We start from the raw sequence: 16148 nt of genomic DNA, 5'->3' as shown, positions 1-16148 counted from the left end.
CCTCAGTTGCTCTGGTTGTTTTGTTTGTAGCCCGTGTGTTTTGTCGGCTCAGTGTTATGGAATCGCGTGAAGGAGGGAGCGAAAACCCTGAGGGTCGGCCACGGCTGCGTCCAGCACTTTTCTAAATGAGTTCCTTATTGCCGCGATCAAACCGCTGCATTGTTCAGCGTTCGGTGTTTGTCAGTTTCTCCAAGAGAGGGAGTGATCCGAGAGGATCCGAGAGAAGAAGGAGGTGAAGAAATAAAACAGGAGGGAGCAAGAAAAAAGGAAGGAGGGAGAGAGGGAGAATTAAAAGCAGAAAGCAGAAAGTTTACAGAAAATAGAAGAGAAAACTTTAGCGCGCCTCTCTTTCCTTCTACTTTTCTCCCCCGAGGCATTTCGTGTGTATGTGTGTGTGTGTGTGTGTTGTGGAAAGACAGAAAGAAAGAAAAAAAAGAAAAGTAAAAAGTAAAAAATGTGGTGTATATTTGAAGTGTTGGGTCGCGTGACCCCGGCAGCGTTTATGAATCACACAGAGTAATTATTTCTTACTGAGAGACATGGAGAGAGTGTGTCTGTGGAAAGAGAGAGAGATAGAGAGAGACTGAGAGAGACTGAGAGAGGGAGGGAGGGAGAAACGAGAGAGGGAGGGAGGTAGGGTGGTAGGAAGAAAGAGAAAGAAAGAAAGAGAGAGAGAGAGAGAAAAAAAAGAGTGGAATGAGTCGATCGCTGCCGTGTCTCAGCAGCCAAAGGGACTCTGGAGTGTGAGCGCGAGAGGCTGGAGAGAGCGATAGAGCGAGAGAGAGCGCGAGAGCTGGGGAAAAGAGTGCAACCAGTCAGTGAAACTCCGCTGCGCGAGAGGGTGAGTTCAGCTCTGAGGAAACTCTCCAAACAATGTCTTCATTTGTTTTCCCTCCTTCTTTTTTTCCTCTTCTCAGACTTCCTCTTTTCTTTCTTCTCAGAGACAGAGAGAGAGAGAGAGAGAAAGATCGCTCTAAAAAAGAAAGAAAGAAAGACAGAAAGGAAAGGGCTTTTCTTTTGTTGGCTTTTATCTGTGAGCGAAACGGAACTGAACGGATCCTCTTGACAGCCTTAATTAAAGACAGATATGAGAGAGAGAGAAAGAGAAAGAGAAAGAGAGAGAGAGAGAGGGGGAAGAGAGTTTCCACCACTTTCCACCAGACTCTTGGTTGTGTTGTGTTGAGTCTCAACTGCAACTTTCCACCCTTTGATTCTATACACTCTTTTAAGAGTTTTAGAGTGTGTGTGTGCATATAAGTGTGTGTGTAAAGTGTGTGTGAATATATTTAATGTGTGTATGTGTGTGTTTGTGTCTATTAGTCACCACAGTTTCATTTTTCCAAGAAACATAAACCAGACAAACATTCATTTCACTATATTTATTGTATTTCATTCTATTCTATACACTTAATGCTTGGCCCCCTAACAAAACGTTACTACACAGTCGTGCAGTGTAGTGCAGTGTAGTGCAGTGTAGTGCAGTGTAATGGGACACCAGTGTTTTTACTGGCCACACTGAGCGTGTGCTCCTCTGCAGTCCTCCTGTTGTGTCTGAGTCAGTGCTGTAAATCTCAGTAGAGTTGAAGCTGTCGGTCTGCGGAAGCCGCTAAACGCTCGAGCTCTTTACCTGTAGCCAGGTGAGCAGGTTCATCAGCATCTGACTCTGAGCCTCGTTGCACAACCGCTGAGGCTCGGCGAGACGGCGTTTACACACTCGTCTCAGAAAACTGCAAATCAGGACAGGCAGGAACTCAAGCATTTTATTTTAACTCTGGCTGATGATTCAGAGCTGCTACAGGTAGGTAGGGTTAATAGCACTATTGTTCTGATATTTATCTATATATCTATATTAATTAAAATTAATTACTCAACTATTCTTAGCTAAAAAGTGAACATTGATTCAAACAGAGATCTTTGAGTTAAGTCCTATGAGAACAGGATTAGTGATAAAACTCCTGCATCTGGACTGTAATTGAAAAAACAAACAAACAAAAAAACAGGAGGACCAGTGAGTTTTTAGGCTTTTGGTTTTCTAGGTCACATGACCTTTTTTTTAATATCACACACAAAACTATCACAATATCCATTTTTTTTCCAATAACATACAGCCCAATTATGTCATTATGTTTAGTATATAATGTATAGTATATAATAGTGGTAAGTCTAAAAAGTACTTCAATATTTTCTTCCTATTTTCTTCCTTTTTTCCACTAGATCTTTATTTTAAACAGAGTAATGTTATGTTCTAACTTATGTGAAAATGTCTCCGGCGTCAGGCAGCGTTCTCGTTAGGGTTTCATTCCACAGCTTTCCGTGAGGGAGCTTTAAGAGGAGTTAAACTCTTCAGACTCTTCGTCTGGATCCAATCACCACCAGTGTGAACAGTGAACAGTGAACAGCTCTCTGTAGGAGTCAGCTCTGTGAGGTTCTTGAGAACAGAGCATTTCACACTTAACTCTGCTGGATTACTGTTTTTACTGGATTACTGCTCTTTTTATTGTGATAAAGTTTGGGAAAAAAGGGAAAACTCTTATTTTTTAAGATGTTTCCTAATTAAAAGTAGATTATTCAGCTTTAAAAAGTTATTGCAAAGTTACAACATTGCAATAGTATTGCGTTTAACAGTTTTAGAAAGCTGATAAAAGACAGAGAATATAGAGAAGAAGAGAACAGACGTTTAACCAGAGGTATATACAGAAAGTAAAAAAAGTAAAAAGGAGAGAGTGAGGAATAAAAATGTAAAAAAGTTTAAATACAGCTCTGATTTTGCTATTTATAGGTTTATGTTTGAGTAAAATGAACATTGTGGTTTTATTCTATAAACTACAGACAACATTTCTCCCAAATTCCACATAAAAATATTTTAGTCATTTAAAGCATTTATTTACAAAAAATGAGAAATGCTTTTAATGGAGTTCAGAAATCAATTTTGTTTTAGTTTTGGTGGAATAACCCTGTTTTTTTAATCACAGTTTTTTTCATGCATCTTGGCATCATGATCTCCTCCACCAGTCTTACACACTGCTTTTGGATAACTTTATGCAGTTCAGCTTGGTTTGATGATTTGCTTGTGATCATCTATCTTCCTCTTTTTTTCCAGAGCTTTAGTAAAATATTAGTATTAATTATATCCAGCATGATACTGGTTATGTAAATGTTCTGAACACTTTTTATTTTATTTTCTTGTATTTTTCCCTCGTTTTTCTGTGTCGTTTTTATGCAAACGGTGCAGGGAAGTGACTGCCGAAACAACAGGAGCTGCAGTGATAAATGTCTCTCGGTGACCCGTGTAATGATTCCAGCTGGTTTGTTATGATCTCTTAAGGCTTTTCCAGCGTAAATGTCTTAACCCCTGCACCTCTACTATATTATTTATCCTACCTCTGAATTATACGGAGACAAGTATTACATGAGAGGAAATTTAGATGTGTAAATATTCCCTGTCGGTTTCCGTGCCAGACTGTTTAAACTAAATAAAAGCCTCTGCAGTAATGGAGCCTTCCCATTAACAGGGGCAGGCAGTCCACTGTCATACCATAACGTATTGTTTTCTTAGCGCAGGATCTTTTTTTACATGTATTCCTGCTTTAATTTTAACTTGTGAAAAGTAAAAAGTGTAAAAAGAGGGATTATTTAAAGAAAAAGAGCCTTTTATTACTTCGTATTGTTGCGTTTAACAAAAAAATAAAAGGTTTGAGATTAGTGAACTTGTGTTTGTGTTTTACAGCTTTATAAACCCTAAAACTGAGCCCTGTGGGATACCACGAAATGTTTGCTAACCTAAATGATTACCAAAGCAAATCTTTATGGTTTCTGCATTAAGACTAATAATAATATAATAATAATACAATACATCTAGGGAAAATCATAAAAAGAAGTCAAATTTTGTATATGTAGTTTTTTTTTTGGTTTGTTCAGAGCAATAATACAAATTCATTGTGTAATTGTTTTAGTGTTCATTTTAAAGGTGTCCTTCTGCTCAAATCCACTTAAGATTTGCTCTGACTTTGGCGCGTTCGTATCTTAACAGTGCGGCACTTTTACGCGTCGCAGCAGAGGAAACTGAGCTAAAGGAGCTTCAGGAGCTCATTTATTAAGGGAACAGTAATTTTATTTTATTATTTATTCTGAGTTAAAGGTGGATTTGCTGGATTTGGTTGAGTTGATTGGTTCGATGGTATCAGTTCTGATCAGCTCGTTGTTTAAATGTTGTGTATATTTTTCCTGTATATTTTTCCTGTATTTTCCGCACTGTGTGTGAAAAGCTAATGTATTGTTTTGTTAGCACCGCTCTTCACACGTCTACTCAACGTTTATTTATAATGTGTGACTCGGAACCACTGAACACATCCAGCAACAATCCCGGAGACACACACACACACACACACACACAATCACAGCACACACACACCAAACAACACACACACACACAAAATTAGACAGACAACACATACACAATCACATGCACACACACACACACCAAACAACAGGGACAGGAATTCAACATGCACACACACACACACACACACAATCACAGCACACACACACCAAACAACACACACACACACAAAATTAGACAGACAACACATACACAATCACATGCACACACACACCAAACAACATGGAGAGGAATTCAACATGCACACACACACACACACACACACACACACAATCAGAGGCAATCACAGCACAGACACAATCACAACACACAATCACATACACACCTATACACACACAATCACAGCACACAATCAGAGGCAATCACAGTACACACACATACCTATACTCACACACCTATACACACACACACACACACACAATCACATACACACACACAATCACATACACACACAATCACACACACACACACAATCACATACACACACACAATCACATAGACACACAATCACATACACACACACAATCACATAGACACACAATCACATACACACACATAATCACAGCACACACACCAAACAACAGGGACAGGAGTTCAACACACAGAGACACACAATCACACACACACACACACTCAGGTTGTAGTTCAGTGGAGTTGGGTTGGGGAGTTTACACAAGCGGGACAGAAGATCTCGTCACAAAGAGAAACAAACTACTGTCAAACCAGATATTCCCCTTCCTCCATCATCCTAAACACCTCCACCTCCCCACCAACACCACCTCCACCACCCCCGCCGAGCGGAACAGCACAGATTCCTCGAGTGATCGTGAATAAACAGATTATTAATTACAGCATCATCAATTTCACCCATCCGTCCATTAATCTGGCCTCCGCTCAGCAGTGAGTAATGCTCTCTGTATGTAGGATATACGTGAAGAACTGTAGAGGATCTGGGTGGAGCTGGAATCTGTTTTCCTCCATGTTTTCCAAGATATAAACCTAACTGCACATAAACACAAACATTTATAAAAACATTCAGAACATTATTCTTAGATTTTAGAGTCTCCGTGTTCAGGTTAAAAGCTCACACTGGTCTGAGCTCTTTTAGTTTCTGTATAAGTTTGATATAAAAGTTCATTATTTAAATAATAAAGTAATCTGTTTTCTAGTTTTTGCACTTATTACACTGTACTAAAGTAAAATTATTCAGTCTTTAAATTAAATAACAATGAGCCACAGTACTAATTTCTGTCCCAAAACTTTTGCAACAGGTCTATAAGTGTAAATGTTGTGTAATATGTAGTTTACTTTAATCACATGCTGTGTAAATGGCTTGGAAAACACTTTATGATAAGGGTACATTAATTAACAATTAATCAATCAACTAATTATCATTTAACACATTATTAAACCAAACAATTATGAAAATAATGTTTAATAGTAACTTAATATCTTAACTAGTGTCAACTAATAAATAGTTTTAAACTCCTTGTCTCTATCCTCCAGCAGACAGCCTGATACTGTTTCAGCTTATTTTAGTTTTTTATGATTTTTTAGTATTTTTAGCTGTCTTTTTAGCTTTCTTTTATTGTTTTTATATTTTTGTTTATTTTGGTCCACTTTAAAATCAGGCTGCTTTTATAAAGGTTCATAAGTAGTTCATAAAACAGTTTATTATTGGTTATTTATTAGGTTATAAACCATTCATAAGCATATGTTTCACAAAAAAACACATAAATAAAAAGAGCAACAGTGGTCCGTTTTGTACTTAACAGTGATTACACATTTATTTACACAGTTAAACTTCAGATCTTACTTGATGCTTATCTTACTTTATCTTTTCCACCAGTCAGCATTAACATTACTGTTATAATAACTTTATTTATTTAACTATAATAACATATTAAATGACTAGACTGACTTTTTAAAATTATTTTATTAGATATTAGATGTTGTTCTTTTTATTTATATTATTTACATTTTAAAGTATTTTTATATCTTATTTTATATAATATCTTATATATCTTATGTGTCCTGTGTGATATTGAGTGAGTGAAGCTCCTGTAAAGCTGGGGGAGAAGGGTGTTAGAGAAGGTATTTTTATGGAGAGACACCACACTGATGGAGCGCCATGCTCAGAGTTCCTCTGTCTCTCAGGAATTCAGGGGCCAGTTGAGTGTAAGTGGGAGGGAGGGGCCGGACAGGTGGTTTTTAGGGGAGGTGGAGGTGGTGTTGGGCGTGAGGTGGAGGGGTGGAGGTGGAGGCTGCTTCAACGTTATAATTATGAAGGAAGCCGTCAGATCACTATTTCCCTTGTATATTTTTGCAGGTGTGTGAGGCGGTGTGTTTCAGGCTGTGTGTGTGTGTGTGTGTGTGTATAAGACTTTTTATGTGTCAAGCTGTGTGTAGGCCTTTGAGTAAAAGCTCTGGAAAAAATAAAGAGAGCACTTCAGTTTCTGAATCAGTTTCTCTGATTTTACTATTTATAGATTTATGTTTGAGTAAAATGAACATTGTTGTTTTATTCTATAAACTACAGACAACATTTCTCCCAAATTACAAATAAAAATATTCTCATTTAGAGCATTTATTTACAGAAAATGAGAGAATAATCAATATTTGGTGGAATAACCCTGTTTTTTAATTCATGCATCTTGGCATCATGTTCTCCTCCACCAGTCTTACACTCTGCTTTTGGATAACTTGATTTGGTTTGATGGCTGGTGATCATATATCTCCCTTTTGATTATATTCCAGAGGTTTTCAATTTGGTAAAATCAAAGTAAAACCATTTTTATTTTTTCCAGAGCTGTATCTGCTCTGCTTAGAAGTTTTTGTAAGTGTGTGTGAGAGTGTGTAAGTGTGTGTGTAAGTGAGAGTGTGTGTGTGTTTATACTCGTGAGTGTGAATGCCCCTCTGTGGCAGAGCTACTGTAACGAGAGGATCTATTAGCCTCTGATTGGCTGATTAAATAAGCGGCGTTGGTCTGAAGCGGACGCTCGGCTCGGCTCTCGTTTGTTTTTTTTTTATCTGATTTCTTGTCTGATTGCTCTACGTAACGAAGCGTAGCCGCAATCAGAGCGGTCATCATACAAGGGTCGCGTTCATCAAGCGACTGCTGTCCCTTGATATTTACTATATGTGGGGGAAAAAAACGCAAGCTCAAATAAATCCAACCTGCCTCGTTCATAAAATAGATTTTTATTCACTTTTAAAGCAGAAAAAATATATATTTTTTACAATTTTTACAATTTGACCTTTGTTGCTAATGTGGCTAACACCTGAGGGAGAACAAGACGCAAGCTAACACGCTTCTGTTTGCGGTAAATAATGTTTATACCTTAACAAAAATGCATTTATTCAGTATTTTAAGTTGTTTTACGTGATTTTGGTTGTGGTTTCACATGGTTATTTACAAACCTGCTATTTTAATAGTTTCCTCTTCAGAAACTGATGGTTTTCCAGTTGAAAGATATGAGCTGTACAGGACTAGGATAGTAATGTTAGCTAAGCTAACTTAGCCTTGGTTCCTGATAACGCCACTTGTGAGGTTTATATGTGGAGAAAAAACAAAAGCTTAAATTAATCCAACCTGCTTCGTTCATTAAACACCTTTCAGTCACTTTTTAAAGCTAAAAAAATATATTTTCACAATTTGACCCTTGTTGCTAATGCGGCTAACACCTGAGGGAGAGCAAGACACAAGCTAATGTGCTTCTGTTTGCGGTTAATATTGTTCATACCTTTTTTTAGAGGTACTAAAAAATTATGTTGCTCTTATGTGACTTTGGTTGTGGTTTACAAACCTGTTATTTTAGTAGTTTCCTTTTATGAAATGTTTGACGAGTGATGCTTTTATTGGATGGTTTCCTCAAATGAACATCAGTACTGTAGCATAACTTTACAGTACATATCAGAGTGCTTATCAGGTTCAAGATATATCATTTTTACACTCTGCTTTCTGCTTTTCTAAAACTGAAATAAAGTAAAAAGCAATTTAGCATCATGTATTAAACTCTGTATCAGTATAGAAGGTTCTCTTCTCTTCTTGAAAGTTTTGAGCTTTACAGGGCTAGCATAGTAATGTTAGCTGAGGTAACTTAGCCTTAGCATTTGTTTGTTTATATGTTTGTATGTAGAGAAAAACATGAGTTTAAATACATTTAATCTGCCTCATCTGTCCACTACTTAACTATTCACCTTTTAAGCAGTAGAAATTTGGAAATTTGCATAATTTCGGCTTTGGTAGTTTACTATCTCTTTACAAACTGCTTTCCAGTTAGAACAGTAATGTTAGCTGAGCTAATTTAGCCTTAGCAAAGACTGAGCTACCTTTATCTGTGTAAATCCATTGGTAATCCATTACAGAGAGTTTATTAATGAGGAGACAGACCACTGACTGCTATACAAAGTCCCGCCCTTCATTGAAAAGAGCCAATCAGCTTGTTTCTTACACAGAAAGAAGAGTGTAAAAGAATAGGGAAATAAGTGGAGATCTGCGCAGGCGCAGCAGCCAAAACCAGCCAAAAAGAAAAAACATGTTTTTGGTGCATTTTTTAAGCCAATGGTACAATCTGTTCATGATGTTTTTGTCAGATCTTAACATTGATTTAAAATATATTGTTTAAATGGTAATTCGACCTTCAGTTTTTGTTTCTCCCTATTAAAAGAGATAGCAAGCTGCTCTTGCATGAGCCAATGTATGTAGCCAATAAGGATTTTGCCAATAAGCAAATATATCTGAGATTATTTTACAATTTAATAAAGTTTGAGGCAACAGTTTGGTGGTTTCAGCATGTTGTTAATTATAAAATGATGCTAATCAGTTTCTATAAGCTTCTGTTTTAGTATTTGCTGCCTAATTCAGCATCATAGCTGCTAAAGTAGTGTGTTACACACATACTGTACAGAAGAAAGACAGAGAGAAAGACATACAGCTTTTAATGACATGCACAGGCGTGCCAAAAGTCATGAGACAGAAACTAGTAAATGTGTTTTATGATTTTATTTCCTTTGAGTCTTTAATAATCAAATTAATTGGCTTTGGATGAGGGAGGGATTGTGTGAATCAGATTTTAGGCCAAAGTTTTAAGGATATTTTTTATTTACTCGTCTTCCTCTGTTTTACTTGCCTGTTTTTCTCTCTTTCCTTTTTTCTCTCTCTCTCTCGTTTCTCTCACTCTCTCCCTTTCTGTCTCTCTCTTTCTCTCTACGCCTCTTTGTTTGTTTGTTTGTTTCTTTCTTTCTTTCTCTATCTCTTTCTCTCTATCCCTATCTCTCTCTTTTTCTTTCTTTTTCTTTCTCTCCCTTTGTCTCTTCCTTTCTATCTGTCCCTCTCTATCTTTTTCTCTTTATCCCTCTCTCTCTTTCCCTTTATCTGTATCCATCTTTCTTCTTTCTTTCTTTCTTTCTTTCTTTCTTTCTCTCCCCTCTCTCTCTATCTCTCTCACTCTCTCTCTCACCCTTTCTCTATCTCTCTTTCTCTCTATCAATCATTATCAGCTTTATTAGCATGGCTGTTTTCAACAACAATTTTGCCAAAGCATACAATTGTCTATCCCTCTCTCTCCATTTCTTTCTTTCTTTCTTTCTTTCTTTCTTTCTTTCTTTCTTTCTTTCTTTCTTTCTTTCTTTCTTTCTTTCTCCCTCCATCTCTCTCTCTCTTTTTTTTCACTGTAGCTGAAGATTCCATCATGGAACAGAGCTGTCATTGCTTCACTGGTGCCACTAAGTATTTTATTCCTCTCTCTCTCTCTCTCTCTCTCTCTCTCTCTCTCTCTCTCTCTCTCTTTTCTCTCTCTCTTTTTCTTTTATACATGTGCCAGTCTGCTGTCCACAATAACCCGCATCAGCTCTTCCTGTTGTGACTGTTTATGTTGTTTGTGAGCTCTTTGATTGACAGCAGAATTTAAGGACAGATTGTTCACTATTGACAAAGCCTGCCCCGCCCCACGCCGGGGAAAAGTGATACAGTGTGCAGAGTGCCTGAGAGTGTTAGGGAGTGTTTGTGAGTGTTTGTGAGAGTGCTTGTTGTGACACTCTCAGTGGCGTTAGTGAGAGACAGAGTGAAATCGAAGCTCTCACGCGAGCGCGTGTGATTACAGCTCAATTTATTTGATACTTCAGCTCGTCTGAATTATGACTTCAGGACCTGCCGCTCTCGAGTGACGGGTGATGAATGGCAGCGGGGCTGTTTGTTGTGCCAGGGCCGGGTTTACGTGCCGCCTGGGCGTGAGGAATGTGTGCCGGGTGCCAGGAGAGACCTGGTGTCAGCTTGGTTTTAATTGATGGAATAATCGTCTCTGCCGGATTGGATCAACAGTGGCTGAGGAATCCTAATGTGTCAGTTTTATCTTCCGCAGTAAAAAGGTTTATGATCACCTTCTCAGAGAAGCGACAACCGGTTGAAACTGGACGACCGAACAATTAAGCAGCGCAGTATTTTAGATTTTCTGTTTCTTATTCTGTGAGACGGAGGCTGAAAAGCAGCAGGACACGAAGCAAATAAAGGAAGAATGAAAGATGAACAGCCTGAAAAAAGAAAGCTCGAGCGTGATCGCAGTGCTGATTCATGGGTGGTTGCTAAGTGGTTGCTAAGGTGCCTGTGGTGGTTCCCATGGTGTTGCTATAGTTGCTATGGTATCCGTATTGTCTGGCTAACGTGTGGGGTGTCCAAACTTTTGACCAGTAGCTGGTTTATCCAGCAGCTTCTCCATAAACACCCCCCCACACACACAGTACTGGAGTCAGTGTAAAAGAGTGCAAGTCGTCTCCAGGGGTTATACTTCATTAATATGCATACTGCTACTGCTATCCCATGACTTTTGACATGTTAGTGTACAGAGGGGAAGAAAGACAAAAAAAGAAGAACAGGACATAAAGTCAGACAGACAGACAGACAGGTATAAAAGTAGACATGTTAGAACGAAAGATTAAAGGTCAAAAAGACAAGTAAGAGAAAAGTCAGAAAGACAGACTGAGAGGATGTTTTTAAAGAAAATATGGTAAGAATGGGACAAAAGTAAAGACAGACAGACAGTGCAGACAAAAAGCCAACAGATAGACAGGAAACTGAAAGATAATAAAGAGGACAAAAAGAAATAAGAAAAAAACAAGAAAAGACAAACAAAATGGATAAAAGCAAAGTCAGACAGACAGACAGAGACAATAAAAAAAGACAGCTAGACAGACAGACAGAGGAAGGAAGAGACCAGAAAGTACTATAAACATAACACAGAGACCAGAAAGACAGACAGACAGACAGACAGACAGACAGGTTTAAAAGTAGATCAACAGACAGACAGTATTAAAGAAAGAACACATGCATGAACGAAAGAAAAAAGATAGACAGAGGAAAGCAGAGCCAACAAAGTAATACCACAAGGGCAGACAGACAGACAGACTGGTTTAAAAGTAGACAGTCAAGACAAAAGGAAAGACAGACAGACATGCTGACAGATAGATAGACAGAAAGCTAAAAGACAATAAACAGACAAGAGGGCATAAAGAAGTAAGAAAAAAAAACAAGAACAGACAAACAAAATGTATAAAAGGAAGGAAAGAAAGACAGAACAAAAGAAAAAAGACAGCTAGACAGACAGACAGAGGAAAGAAGAGCCCAGAAACTACTATAAACATAAGAGAGACCACTAGTGCAGATAGACACACAGACAGGTTTAAAAGTAGACAGACAGTGCAGGCAAATTCTCACAAATAGTAGGGCAGAAGTCTAAAAGACAATAAACAGACAAGAACAAGGACAGAAAGAAGTAAGAAACAACAAGAAAAGACAAAAACAGACAAAAGCAACGGCAGACAGACAGAAGAAAAGAAAAAAGACAGTTAGACAGACAGACAGTTTTAAAGAATAGTCCAGAAAGTTCTATAAACATAAGAGCGACCACGAAGACAGACAGAGAGACAGACAGACAGACATAAGGGAGGGAGGCATAAAGTAAGAAAAAAGACAGAACAGGAAGAAATAAAGACAGATATAAAAAAATATATAAATAAGTAAATAAGTGAAGAAGGAAAAAACAAAAACATATGAATGAATGTGTGTGTGTGTGTGTGTGTGTGTGTGTGTTGACCCACCTCGTGACCGCTCAAACCTTACCTAGCCTCGAGGCGTCCGTCACCGAGCCAAACGCTTCACAGAACACATTTCACATTCAGACATCTTTGTTCAATTGGATCCACATGCATTTTTATGGGGGTTTATGGCAGAAAACGCCGCTGTGATTTCACCACCGTCTTATTTTAATGTCCTCCTGGCAAAACACAGACACAAATTATTCCACCAACAAGAGCTGCATGTGTAAACACACCTCGCGCACATGTGTTCCTCTCAGCTTTGATGCAGGATATAAATACCATTTGTTCTGTTTAAAAACGTCGACTATAAAACGCTCTTTTGATTATCCGACTGATGGAGGTAGATAAAGGGAAAACTCATTTTAGTGCTCTTTGTGAATGGCTTTCAAGATATTCTACATTCTGTCTCAATTTGCAGTCGACGCTCCATCGCCGTCCCATATATGGAAACATGGTTAAATGATTAAACTCCTTCTTCCTGGGTTTTGGGAAGCCCTATTTTAGCGATCTATAGCACACTGGTCAAAAACGATACCTTAGAAAAAGCGAAATTGTTTTAAAATTTACTTTTATTTTGATGGCGCGGCGAAATCTGTACCCCGCCATGAAAAGCACCCCCTCTCTGAAGCACGTTTCTAATTAAAGTTGGTGCTGAATCCGGCACAACACATTTAAACGGCTTTAAACGGCTTTTAACAGACTGGAAGGGTTTGAATTATTTAACATTTATATTAACTGCTGCCAAAAATCTCTATGAAAAGTAAAATTACATTCTTTTAATAAAAGCACTCCATTGTAAGAAACTCGCTCCTACACCTTTGGTCTTGGTTATTGTGAGGGTGCAAAAAATATGCCTTGTTAAAAGAGTTAAAAGATAGGATTGGACGGCTGACTGCTGACTGTTGTCAGGGTTTTAATCAGTCAGTGGCGCACCTATATTTTCTCGCCGCCAAGATACTGTTAAAAACATGCCAGAAATGTACCTGAACACACCTCACTTCCAGACCACCACACCCATCAGTGTAGATTTATTCCTAAACTCTAAAGATATTTTATTAGCGCAGATGCAGGGCATGAAAATAGACTGTTGACAGGGTGTAAGATAGCAACGAGCATCGTCTAAAATGCTTAGTTGATTACTTAAAAAATATCTATAGCTCATATTTGCATAGAAATACAATCGAAAATCCCAGTAAAACACAGGTCTGTTAAATGCTGTTAACGCCTGTGTTTAATGCTGAGTGAATCACTGCAGATCTTGTGCAATTAGGATGTTGTGAGGCGTGTGTGCACACAGGCAGCAGGAGTAGGCACGTTTTCTTCAGGTTACCACCACTTAGACGTGCCTCCATTACCTGTAAAATCCTGAATATCCTCAGGTAAAAGTTATGACAGCATTGCTTTTTCTCCTTCTTTCCTTCTCCCTCTTTTCCGTGGAAGCAGCGCAACGTGAATGCATTCGAGCTCTCTCCTTTTTTGGAATGGAACAGTTGTGGTTTTGCAATAGAAATGAGATGGGCTTCTTTCTCAGGCCTGAAAGGCCTCACCCTGTCCTGGGTCTGATCTGAAACTGGACCACAACTGCAGAAGATCTCATGCCTGGGTCGCCCCCTCCTAACCGGACCTGTTCCAGGCTGTGGTTCGGCACCTCTGAAAGGGAGAGGGTCTTATAGGGCTGACAGGCGATGGAAAGCTAATGTGGAAATTTGGAGTTGGGTTAAGGCGCAGATTTAAGACTATAGGGTGGAAATATTTTGAAGGGAGGGAAAGAGAGAGAGAGAGAGAGCGAGAGAGAGCGAGAGGCAGGAAATGAACCCAAACCGCCGTGCCATCCCAAATCCGTCACAGCACCAGGGCAAGAATGGTTGGCGGTTAGAGCCAAGGATGGAGAGAAGAGAGTTTGAGTGTATTAGCGAGAGAGAGAGAAAGAGAGAGAGAGAAAGCCTCGCCCTCGGCTCTTTCTCTCGTTTCTTCGCGCAACGCCTCGCCCAGCTTCTTCAGCTTTCTCTTCTTCTCTATTTTTTGTTTCACTGTGGCCAATTATCTGATGGCTGAACAGTTAAGACTATATTAAGTCTGGCTATAATAGAATTGGGCGGCTGACTGTTGAGCGTTGACTGTTGTCAGGGTTTTAAACAGTCAGTGGCGCACTGTTTCCGGCCGTCAAGATAGAAACATGCCAGATATTTACCTGAGCACATAAGGTTTGGCTTATTTTTAACCCTTTATCATCCTCACAAGTGATTGGTGGTTAGGGCCAAGGATGAAGAGAGAGTTTAAGTGTATTAGCAAGAGAGAGAGAGAGAGAGAGAAAAAGAGAGAGAAGAAGTGAAAGAAATCCTCGCCCTCGGCTCTTTCTCTCGTTTCCTCGCGCGATGCCTCGCCCAGCCTCTTCCCTTTTTCTCTTTTTCTCTCCTTTTTGTTTGCTTTTATCTGTGGCACATTTGACTGCGGCCGATTGTCTGATGGCTGAACAGTTAAGACTCAAGTGGTTGTTTTTGCCGCGGGAGAACGCGAGAGTAGCGACACCCGATCTCTGCCAGGTACTTTTCACTTTTGAAAGAAAAGGATACTCTACTCCTGGGATACTCTACTCTACCCCAAACACGACCCGCTCACCCCCGCGCTGTGGCAACCTCCAGAGCCTCGGGAGAGGGTGCGTCACCAGCTCCATCAATCAAACACCCCTGACACTTCCGTAGACCTGGGGTTCCTAAAGCCTGGTCCAGAGGTTCCCCTGCTTTTTCCCTGCTGTAACAATGTGGCTCCAATCCTTAAGGGTAGAGAGAATATTAATACTTGCTGTGTTAACTACGTCTGTTTGGACCATTAGTTTTACTCGTCTACGAAAAAATGACATGTATGTAAAGTTTTTAAGGATTCTGAACAGTTTATGTGCTTGAAGCATCCAGTTCTTAATCTACACCAGTGTTTCTCACAGACTCAGGAGGTCTTTTGTCCCTCAGGCCATCAGACCGTTCAACTCCTCACAATATAGCAAATTAAAAACTCCAATGAAAAAAAACCCAATCTCTGCAGACACACCCTCCCAGATGCCCTATTTTTATAGGATTTTATCCCATTCTGCACTATTATTTTTTCTTTAGATCTTTGCGAACTTCCACTACGAAATTATTAAGTAATTGTGTACTTGCACTGTCTGTATGACTGACATCAGTCATCTTCTCAATAAGCACACTAACTGTTTTTCAATTACAAATTACAAACACACTATTTTATAGACAAACACACACTCTTATAGACTTTTATATTTAATACTTTATATTTTACTGTATCTTTATCTCTCTGCATCTTTTTTTGTAACCTCTGTTTTTCTGGCTTATCCTTCTTTTGTAATTTGTGTGTACTATGTCTATCTATCTATCTCTCCATCTATCTATCTGTCTGTCTGTCTCTCTACATTTTTAGACCTTTTAGCTCCTACAATTTATTTCACAGGAACACAAGTAGCTACTACACACACATGCTTATTTATACAGTTTAATTTAGATGTGTAATCCACACACATATAAATGTCCTCATATCTTTCTTTTACCAATCGTTCCTCACTCTTTCTTCTGTTGTGTGGAGTTCTTTTTCCCGCTCTTTTACAATCTGTAAGTTTTTAGTATTATGGTTTATAATTAGTTTGATT

General features: G+C 38.8%; 1 protein-coding gene across 2 annotated transcripts in view; it reads left to right on the top strand.

Moving 5' to 3' along the window:
• The first annotated feature begins 724 nt into the window (after positions 1 to 724).
• Positions 725 to 16148, top strand: part of rarga (retinoic acid receptor gamma a) — a 93535-nt gene continuing 78111 nt past the window's right edge. Inside the window, exon 1 of one of the 2 annotated variants that reach the window (XM_022677083.2) lies at positions 725 to 841. The gene's annotated coding sequence lies outside the window, so the exon portion shown is untranslated. Of the gene's footprint in view, positions 842 to 1592; positions 1799 to 16148 lie in introns of those variants that run through there. The other variant, XM_022677084.2, reaches the window with a different exon arrangement.

The sequence above is a fragment of the Astyanax mexicanus genome, chromosome 13 (genome assembly GCF_023375975.1).
Source record: "Astyanax mexicanus isolate ESR-SI-001 chromosome 13, AstMex3_surface, whole genome shotgun sequence".
NCBI lineage: Eukaryota > Metazoa > Chordata > Actinopteri > Characiformes > Acestrorhamphidae > Astyanax > Astyanax mexicanus.
This window is presented reverse-complemented; position numbering and strand designations above follow the sequence as displayed.